The sequence below is a fragment of the Theropithecus gelada genome, chromosome 2 (genome assembly GCF_003255815.1).
Source record: "Theropithecus gelada isolate Dixy chromosome 2, Tgel_1.0, whole genome shotgun sequence".
Taxonomy (NCBI): Eukaryota; Metazoa; Chordata; class Mammalia; order Primates; family Cercopithecidae; genus Theropithecus; species Theropithecus gelada.
In genome coordinates this window covers 32,959,279-32,970,983 of record NC_037669.1, presented here as the reverse complement: position 1 = coordinate 32,970,983, position 11,705 = coordinate 32,959,279, and positions in this window count along the sequence as shown.

Sequence of the window (11,705 nt, the reverse complement as noted above, 5' to 3'; positions counted from 1 at the left end):
ACCCCAGATAATCACATGGCTTATTCCCAGTATGACTTAGGATGTATTTGTGGCCAACCTTCTGAGAAAAAGTGCCTTCTGTTCTGATACCAAGGAGGTAGTTTACCACAAAGTTAACAAGGTTTTAAAAATTTAATATGACTTTGACAAGTGTTATACATCATCCCTACAATCAGCTTTTATTGCTAAAATTCATCCGCCCTAAATGTCGTAGTTATTCTCTGTCATGCTCAGCTGAGAATAGAAGGAAGATAGGTAGGACAGGATCCTCTCAGTTGTTCTTACTGCGATGTCTGCCTCTATAGCGAATGGCCGTTGGGTCCAGAGTGATCCCAATTTATATCCAGGTCCTATAGGTTTCAAGCTTATGGAATCCATCTAAGACATGAAGAAGGTAAGCTTTGTAGGCCTAGATAGGGAGGGGACATTGGGGATATCAGAGAACTCGCATCCTAAGTTAAACATGGTTTGAATGTCCTGACAGAAGCAAGAGCAGGGACTCTAGCAAAACTTACTTCTAGAACTAGAGAGAGGGAATGGATTAGGTCTCAGTGTCTGATTTCCACTAGACCTTTCTTACCCTGACTTTTCCCCTTGTCTTAACAACAATAATGAACATTTATTGAGTGCCTGCTATGCCAGGAATTTATCTGAGTACTGATAAACTATGAGAAAGACCTGGTTACTTTCAAATTGGGATCTCAAACTCTTGTATTAGGAAGAAAATACTGGGACAAAGGAAGATGAAAGGGGCTTTATTTGAAGGAGGATGATATGGGAGAACCTTCCACATAAATTACTTAAATTGTAATAACTACTATCTGAATGAATGATTTAAATTTAAAATACATTTAATTATATTTTTTCTCAGGTTTTCTGTGCAACATTCATTTTAAAATTTTACTTTAGATATTATCTGACACATTGACACAAATTTGTGGCACAAGTTTGATTTGGTCACCTAATTTCTTCTTTTGTTTTAGAGACAAGGTCTCACTCTGTTGCCCACGCTGGAGTGGGCACAATCATGGCTCACTATAGTCTCAACCTCCTGGGTTCAAGTGATCTTCCTGCCTCAGCCTCCTAAGTAGCTGGGAGGACAGGCACTCAACCACCCTTGGCTAATTGTACAAAGTTTGTTTTTGTTTTTGTTTTTGTTTTTTTGAGAGACAGAGTCTCACTATGTTGCCCAGGTTGGTTTTGAACTCCTAGCCTCAAGAAATCATCTTGCCTTAGCCTCCCAAAGTGCTGGGATTACAGGCATGAGCCACCACGCCCAGACTTAATTTCTTAATTAGAGTATAAATTATTATTCTTGAGATTTATTATTTTACCATCATTCAAGAACCAATAGAGATGCATTTTCCATGATCTTAGTCTTTGGAGCTCATGAAAGCATTGAGTTTTTTAAAATATCTGATTAATGTATCTTTAGAGAATCTATCTAAGCTTAGAGAATTTTTTTCTTTTTCAGAGACGTTGTTTGAACTTTCTTTTAAGGTTGTGCCTACTGCACTGACAGATTTCTCTAAAGAGATCTGGAGATTAACCATCAGACAGTACTCATATGTAGGAGGTGAGTTAATAGAATGATTTGGATTCTGGAGAAGGAGTAAAGGTTCACTTCTGTCAAGGTTGTTTTTGTCAATAGAGAGAGAAATGATTGCTTTAAGTGGTCTTAATTTTTTTCATTCATAATTTGGCTTTGGCTCTGTGCCGTACAAGTGCTATTAGAATAATTTGGAACACTACCATATTCAAGTTACGTTTTTATATCAGTAACAAGCTCAGAGGGTTTTTTATTGTTGGAAAATAGTATGGATTTTGCTGTTCTGACTGATTAATTCATTAACATTTTAATTCTTGTTGTGTATTAAGCAAGGTTATTTTAGTGGGCAAGTTTAGTTTGTAGTACACATCTCGTTTATATCTTGTTGCCTTATTGGAAGTGAATGGAATGTTCTCTAACACCCTGAGGGGATGAGGCAACATTCACAGGCAGATATATTGGCACATATTCAAATTTTTAACTTATTCATAGGTAGAGTGTGTCAGGTGTTCCCAAGACTAGCTCCCAGATGAGATGAACAAGGATGCACAGGACTCAGCATATAGTTGTACTTATGCCTATAATTTACCACAACAAAAGAATACAAAGCAAGCCTGGCAAAGGGAAAAGGCACTCAAAGTTTGGAGGAAGCCAGGCGCAAGCTTCTAATCGTCCCCTAAGTTGCACAGGATGCAATTAATTCTGCCAGCTATGAGTTTTAACAACATGTGTGAAATGTTGTCTACAAGGAAAGCTCACCTGAGCCTAGGAGTCCAGGGTTTTTCTCGAGTGCTGATCATATAGGCATCTAGTGCCTGTGTGACTGACGATAGTCACTGAAAGTTCAGATTTGCAGAAGGAAAACAGCATCGTGATGTACCACATTGTTTGTACAAATAGTTTAGATACAGTGAGCCACTTATCATGAATAGATCGTTTTCTATTCATACAGGAAACTGTTTACCAGTCAAGTTCTCAAATGTCAGCCCAGTGCCAATCTTGTAAACAAATCTTTCTAAGGGTAGCAGCCACAGGCCTGCTACATGAACTGTTTTCTGCACATAGATTAAAGATAAAAACATTTAAAAATGAGAAGTTTCTCACCTGCACTTATTGTGAGATTGTATACTTGTAGGAAAGATGTATTCCAGGTTCTGCTCTAAATACAAGTGATTTCTCTGGAGATTTTTGAGAAAAGTGGGGCAGACCTTCTCTAGTCATATTAATAGGACATGGCAAAACTAGAATTATTCCTGTGGAAGGAGGTTGTAATCAAAGCTGCTGTCTCAGCCACCTGTAATAAAATATGGGGCCTCTGGAGAGGAATGCAATGAACTGGTGATTCAACTGGTGTGAACATCGGATTTAGCTGGAGTTGAGTGCAGCAATGTCCTTGAACATTCCCTCCAACCTCCTTCCCCATCCTCCTCTAGGGGCTGGACAATCAGATTCAAACAATGTTTTGTGATTACTCTCTAGAAAGGAACAATGCCTGGTGTAGTAGTACTAGGTGATTACCTCATAGGCAGGATCTCATGGGTGTTGAGCCCAGAATGCTGTGATACATCTCTCTCCTGCCTAGACTAGTACAAGTCAGAACCTGACCTTTCACTCCTCTCTCTAGGTATCTGTTATTTACCAAAATAGCTGATTTTTTTTTTTTAAAGATAGCTGATTTTAACATAATAGTATAATCTCACAAGCTCACATTATGAACCCACAAGCAATAGAAGAAAAAATAAGAAAAAGATAATTCATTCTAGAGGTAATCAGAATGAATGGACTTGGCGGACAAAGAATTTAAAATAAAAACAGAAAATATCATCAGAGATAAGGGAATATATGGCAAATATGAAACAGGAAGCTTCTAAAAAGTACCAGTTGAACATATTGGATATGAATTATATTATTGTTGAAGTAAATTTCTCAATGGATGTGTTTAATAGTTGAATAATATTAACTTGAAGAACAAAATAGTGAGCAGGATAATTAGATTGGAGAATATTCCAATAAATATTAGGAAGGGATAAAAAATATAAAGAATTTAAAAGTTTAAGAGCTGTGAAGGTAAAAAGAAGAAATTTAAATAACAATATTATAAGAGTTGGGCATGGTGGCTCACTCCTTTAATCCCAGCACTTTGGGAGGCTGAGGTGGGCAGATCAATTTGAGGCCAGGAGTAGGAGACCAGCCTGGCTAACATGGTGAAACCACTTTCTCTACTGTAAATGCAAAACATTAGCCAGGTATGGTGGTGCACACCCGTAATCCCAACTATTTGGGAGGCTGAGGCATAAGAATTTCTTGAGCCTGAGAGGCAGAGGTTGCAGTGAGCCGAGGTTACACCACTGCACTCCAGCCTGGGTGACAGAGCAAAACTCTGTCTCAAAAAACAAAACAACACAAAACAAAAGCAAACCAAACAATATTATGGGAGTACTTGAAAAAAATGAAGTAAAAGGAGGAAATTTACTGAAAATTTCCAGAATTAAAGATACTTTGGCTAGGAAGCAGAGCACTACTTCTTACAGGTTTAATTGCTTTATCATATTTAGCCAAGTAAAAGAAAAATATTAAATCAAACAAGATCTTATCGACTTCCTTTTCTCAATACAGAACATTCAACATTGAAACGTTTTCAACAGTTTCATATTTCCTACTTCTTCTTTTCCCAATGTGAGATAATCATAACAGTATTCTTTAGACAATTTCCCTACACACATTTTGAAATCACATTAAATTACTCCAAGTTATTGGTAGTATATTAGTAAGTAAAAAGAAAGCATGTAAGAAAGAAAGATCACTAGTAGGAAAATAGTGATAAAAACATAACTTAGTTGTCAGTGGAGCATAAATTGTTTTAAGAAAAACGTCTTAATGTAGGCCTTCAGACTTTTAAAATTCTTAAATTTCATGTATGGAATATCTGAGCTTTTATGTTTCAACAACATAATCAGTGCTACAAGTGACCAAAATAAAAACGACTTTAATAAAACACATTTCAGAAAGTTGTAGTAAGGCCGGGCGAGGTGGCTCAAGCCTGTAATCCCAGCACTTTGGGAGGCCGAGACGGGTGGATCACGAGGTCAGGAGATCGAGACCATCCTGGCGAACATGGTGAAACCCCGTCTCTACTAAAAAATACAAAAAAACTAGCCGGGCGAGGTGGCGGGCGCCTGTAGTCCCAGCTACTCGGGAGGCTGAGGCAGGAGAATGGCGTAAACCCGGGAGGCGGAGCTTGCAGTGAGCTGAGATCCGGGCACTGCACTCCAGCCTGGGCGACAGAGCAAGACTCCGTCTCAAAAAAAAAAAAGAAAGTTGTGGTAAAATGGAAGCAGTCACCAAACACAAGTGTTCTGTGGCTTCTGGTATCTGTTTACCTTTTTGCTGCTGCCCACAAGTTAAATGATGCAGTGATTTAGTTTTAAAAACCATGCTTTTGAAGCTGTAACTGCATCCTTCCTTTTCTAATCCAGTAGAGTAGAGATGATGTGAAATGGTCAAATTCAGGAAACATTTTAAAGGAGAGACCAAAAAGACTTACATGACAGATGAGGAAAAGTAAAGAATCAAGGGATGGGACTTTTACATGCAGACTAAGAAATTTAGATTAGTCTTCCCTCTCAAGCCAAGCAGAAAATCTAGATATAATCATTTTAAAAGTCTATTGGATGGTGTATCAGTGACCTAGCAAGGTAATGAATAATTACCTCACCAAGATTCAGAAAAAGAAAGAAATACAGATTGATGAAACTGGCATTGGAACTACTTTTATCCTGGGGATGTTTACTGATTGATATAGAAGAGCTAGTTGAAAGGTGACCAGTGCCTTTGGTAGCCTCTTGAAATGGGAAAGAGTGGTTTGGGATAGGATGGACTGGAAAATAAAATCACCCCTTATATAGTGTCTTAGTCCATTTGTGTTACTATACTGTAATACCACAGAATGGGTAGTTTATAAAAGAAATCTATCCCCTACAGTTCTAGAGGCTGGAGAGTCCAAGTTTGAGGGACTGGCATCTGGTAAGGGCCTTCTTGCTCATCATGACATGGTTAAGGGTATCACATGGTTAGAGAGCAAGAGTGTGCATGTCAACTCAGTTCTCTCTTCCTCTTATTATAAAGCCATCAGTCCCATCACGAGGGTCCCAACCTGATGACCTTATCTAATCCTACTTACGTTCTGAATGCTGTACCTCCAATCAACATATGAGTTTGAGGATTAGTTTCCAACATGAAATTTGGATGACACATTCAAGCCATAGCACATAGACTGCAACCTACCTTTGAGTCATCTGATTGCACAGAAAATTCTAGTCCTTAAAACTGGATTAAGGTGATTCCTGATTGCTAGTGTTTATAGACTCCTGGCAGAAGCAAATGAAAATCTTCTCCAGAGGAAGACAAAAATTTGCAGGTCCTCAAATAATTTCCAATTTTTCTGCAATTTGAGAAAGAAAACACAATACCTGGCAGATGAGGAGACCAAACATCACAGAAAGAACCAATAGAGATTTACCCACAGCTACTTTAAATATTGGAATGATCAGAGACTTTAAAATATTATTTTTATGTTTCAGGAGACAAAGGACTAAACGTTTTGGTGGAAAACTAAAATTACAAAAATGGTAGCAGATTTGAAAAAGGAATCAAATAGCCTCTGAGAACAGAAAAAAATAATAATAATAATACAGTAACCCAAAACTAAGAGGCTGAACTGAAATTTGAACCCAGGAAGTTCAACTTAGGAGCCATAACCTTAAAAGCTACTCTCAAAATTAGATGAAAAATTGTGACGTTCTTAAACTCCAAATGTAACTAATTAGTGTTTAGCCAACTAAAATTATTTTTCAGTTATTCACTGAAAACATTATCTTATAAAAGTTAGACAGGATGGTGAAATATGTAATTTGGGGACAAAATTTTTAAGCCACTGATAAGATAAAACCATGATGGATCAACATAACATTTATCATTTCCTTGGGAAAGGCCCAATAAAATTGGAATAAAATTTCAGGTAAATATAAGCTTCTATGATTGATATAATTTTCATGCTTCATATTCTTTTGTTAGAAAGTTATGCAGAACGAATTTACTTATTAATACTGTCTGAGACATTTAAGGTAAACCCACTTGGCTCAGTCTAGAATATTTCTTTTTAAAATGTTCTATTCTTCTTGACTTTAATATTAGGGTGATCTGGAGATCAGATGATACTTGTCTCTCTTCAGCGTGCTTTGCCTTGATGTTAGTTTTTAGCCAGGGTATATGACTGGGCTTCTCCTTTAAAAAATTTATTTCCATATATTCTGTACTTCTCAGTTGACACTTACAGATGAAAATTACCTGACTATCTCAGGTAGGAAATATCTTAATGCAGAGCTCCTTCAAGGTTATATTTTTGACAAGATTTTCCATTAATTTGGTTTCTTGGGAATGAAAGACAATTGGCTGAGTGGAATATCATTGTATTTGAGACTAGAATTAGAGTAGATTATTTTTCAACATTTATTCAATTGGCAGACAAACACTGTGGGGTACCATCAACCCCCTTCAGTAAAGGACTCTGTTGCTCCAGTGTTGTTAGTGTTTTCCACAGTTCAGGGATCGGCCTCTTCATGGATTGCCTTACCCAAGGTCGTGGTCCTTCTTGTGGCTATAACAAATGACTCATAGATGCAGAAGTGTAAAGATCTGGCCATTTCAGGACAACAGAGGACAACTCTAAGGGGCAGTTTCAGCTCTATAGCTCCCCATAGGGTTAGCTGAGGCTGGTGTGGGGCTACCATACAGTGTGATTTACTATACCCACATCAGTTTCTCTTCCTTCTTATCCCCAAGTGATGGTCTGAGGTTACTCCTTAATATAGTAACAATCCTTCACATTCAACTCCATCTTGGAGTTTGCATTCCAGGGTACCCAAAAGTGGCAGTCTTGACAAATTTTCATGCAATGAGGTGGGGAATCTATCTTTTATCCATCCATCCATCCATCCATCCATCCATCCATCCATCCATCCGTTTATCCATTTCTTTACACTGCTGCTTTTAAAACAATTTTTACATTTTATAGAGATGGGCTGTCACTATGTTGCCCAGGCTCGTCTCAAACTCCTGGGCTCAAGTGATCCTCCTGCCTCAACTTCCCAAAGTGTTGGGAATACAGGCATGAGCCACCATGCCTGGCAGCACTGTTGTTTTTATTAAACCATCCTGGCAACTCAAAAGATTCATTTTTATTTTTTTCAGCACCATTTCTTCAAGGTATGATATCTGTACTCTCCATCAGGTAGTCATTTGTTATGTTTCAGCAGTTTCCAAAAGATGTAAATTAAATGTATAATGTTTAGGCATGTTAGCATCCTTTATGATCAAAATCTTAATGTGCAGCTATTTTTGAATTTGCTAAATAAATTTACAAAAATCTTAGCATTGGTTTCATCAAACTATCTCCAGGGGGCAGCAGAGAGTAATCTTAATGCAAATAGAGGATTAGAAACAGCACAGGGTTTGCTTATTTGTTTAAACAAAACAGACCAATTGTGAGAAGGTAAGGAAGAAAGAGTGAATGAATACATAAATAGATTCAGTAGGGATTAGGAATATGGGGGATGTATTGGAGACAAAACAGAGTTACCACCTTCAAAAAGTAGATAGTAAAGGAGAGACTAATTAGCCACATAGCTTAAGAAGTAGACTCCAAAGTGAGATTTCTTGGGCTTGAATCCTGTTTCTATCACTTATCAACTGTGTGGCTTTTGACAATTTACATAGGCTCTCTGCTTTGAGTTTCCTCAATAGTAAATGGTATTTACTATATAGGATTGTTGAGATAATTAAATTAGGTAATATTTATAAACTGCTTAGAACAAGACCAGAGTATTAAGCTTAGGGCTTGACAAATATTTGTTATGGATCTGACCAGTGAGATTTACAGTTGATATTTAGCTAAATATAAAATGTGATTACTAATTTCTCTACTCTGATTTTGCTTATTTTGATACTGCACACATTTGATTTTCAAACATCTATTTCTCAATTTTCCTTTTTGTATAATCTGTAAAATTATAATGAAAAAATAATCATTAATTCCAATATGATATATTTTTTCTTTTTAAGAATAATTTTTATGCATGTGACATAGATCAGCCATATATTAGGAATAAAAAATGTCAAGAAAAATCAATATAATAGTAGGTATAAAAATAGAAATATGCATTTTTTGAGGCTCTTTTAAGTTACCATTTAGTCCATTTAATGATTGTCCATGGAGGAAGATAGAGGATTTCAGATGAGCCTTGAGAGCGTGGGTCAATGAAGGTTACAGAGAGGTGAATTGGAAAATAGAAAATGGAATATGGCCAGGAAAGCTGTCTTTTTATGCAATTCTATGTCGAATTATCGCATTTCTGTGGTAATTCATTAGATTCAAATCTGTAGTTATTGTACGAGCGGGCAGAGAGGAAGTAAAGAAAAGAGTAGAGTGTTGTAGAGTTTGAGTCCCTTAAAATCCTTTAGACTATTAGGTATTGTTCTTTTTACCTCTGTGAAATTGGTATATTACCACTTGGCTAGCAGGACAGAGTAGATTGAGGGAATTACGACTAAGTGTTTAGCTGGTATATTTGTGTGAGTATGTGTGTGTATGTTTGTGTGTGCACACATGCATGTGTATAGAAGGGTAAGTCAGGCCAGATGTCTAAGCCAGAGAGTTCACCAAAAGTAACAGTGACAAGGCAAGTAGTTATTGGCCCATTTTGCAAGAATCACATCCAGAAAATTTAGCTATGGTAGGAAGGGCAGGCAGGTGCTGAAGTTCTCAGCAGTCAAGACTCAAATATAAGAGGTGAATGAGTAGGCAGTGGTACTGGGGAACAAAGGGTCCAGGGAACAAGAAGTCAGGAATAAAAGTCCATAGAGTCTTTGCAGTAAGTATTCAAGAGCCATGCAAAGCTCCTACATAATGGGGAGGAATCCCAAGGGCAAGGCTGCAACATTTCATCTTAAATGGTTTCAGTGTGGCTAAGTCTGAATCTGACATTGGAGAGAAAGGTATACACTTGATTGGAAGAAGTTTACTTCAACAACATTTATAGGTACCTACATCAATTTTCAGTTTATTGCAGTTAATAAATTGAGTAAACCAGCCATGCTGGTTTGGGGGCATTATGGCCTAAAGTAGTTCTAATTTACTAAAGCTTCTGTGTCTTTTTGTTTTGGCTACAACATTAATTGGCATTACATTGTTCTGTTTGTTTCTCTTATGCTTTGATTCTTTTTTTTTTTTTTTTTTTTTTATTTTTTATTTTTATTTTTTATTTTTTTTTTAAATTTATTTATTATTATTATACTGTAAGTTGTAGGGTACATGTGCATAACGTGCAGGTTTGTTACATATGTATACTTGTGCCTTGTTGGTGTGCTGCACCCATCAACTCGTCATTTACATCAGGTATAACTCCCAATGCAATCCCTCCCCCCGCCCCCCTCCCCATGATAGGCCCCGGTGTGTGATGTTCCCCTTCCCGAGTCCAAGTGATCTCATTGTTCAGTTCCCACCTATGAGTGAGAACATGCGGTGTTTGGTTTTCTGTTCTTGTGATAGTTTGCTAAGAATGATGGATTCCAGCTGCATCCATGTCCCTACAAAGGACACAAACTCATCCTTTTTTATGGCTGCATAGTATTCCATGGTGTATATATGCCACATTTTCTTAATCCAATCTGTCACTGATGGACATTTGGGTTGATTCCAAGTCTTTGCTATTGTGAATAGTGCTGCAATAAACATACGTGTGCATGTGTCTTTATAGCAGCATAATTTATAATCCTTTGGGTATATACCCAGTAATGGGATGGCTGGGTCATATGGTACATCTAGTTCTAGATCCTTGAGGAATCGCCATACTGTTTTCCATAATGGTTGAACTAGTTTACAATCCCACCAACAGTGTAAAAGTGTTCCTATTTCTCCACATCCTCTCCAGCACCTGTTGTTTCCTGACTTTTGAATGATCGCCATTCTAACTGGTGTGAGATGGTATCTCATTGTGGTTTTGATTTGCATTTCTCTGATGGCCAGTGATGATGAGCATTTTTTCATGTGTTTGTTGGCTGTATGAATGTCTTCTTTTGAGAAATGTCTATTCATATCCTTTGCCCACTTTTTGATGGGGTTGTTTGTTTTTTTCTTGTAAATTTGTTGGAGTTCTTTGTAGGTTCTGGATATTAGCCCTTTGTCAGATGAGTAGATTGCAAAAATTTTCTCCCATTCTGTAGGTTGCCTGTTCACTCTGATGGTAGTTTCTTTTGCTGTGCAGAAGCTCTTTAGTTTAATGAGATCCCATTTGTCAATTTTGGCTTTTGCTGCCATTGCTTTTGGTGTTTTAGACATGAAGTCTTTGCCCATGCCTATGTCCTGAATGGTACTACCTAGGTTTTCCTCTAGGGTTTTTATGGTATTAGGTCTAACATTTAAGTCTCTAATCCATCTTGAATTAATTTTCATATAAGGAGTAAGGAAAGGATCCAGTTTCAGCTTTCTACTTATGGCTAGCCAATTTTCCCAGCACCATTTATTAAATAGGGAATCCTTTCCCCATTTCTTGTTTCTCTCAGGTTTGTCAAAGATCAGATGGCTGTAGATGTGTGGTATTATTTCTGAGGACTCTGTTCTGTTCCATTGGTCTATATCTCTGTTTTGGTACCAGTACCATGCTGTTTTGGTTACTGTAGCCTTGTAGTATAGTTTGAAGTCAGGTAGCGTGATGCCTCCAGCTTTGTTCTTTTGACTTAGGATTGTCTTGGAGATGCGGGCTCTTTTTTGGTTCCATATGAACTTTAAAGCAGTTTTTTCCAATTCTGTGAAGAAACTCATTGGTAGCTTGATGGGGATGGCATTGAATCTATAAATTACCTTGGGCAGTATGGCCATTTTCACGATATTGATTCTTCCTATCCATGAGCATGGTATGTTCTTCCATTTGTTTGTGTCCTCTTTTATTTCACTGAGCAGTGGTTTGTAGTTCTCCTTGAAGAGGTCCTTTACATCCCTTGTAAGTTGGATTCCTAGGTATTTGATTCTCTTTGAAGCAATTGTGAATGGAAGTTCATTCCTGATTTGGCTCTCTGTTTGTCTGTTACTGGTGTATAAGAA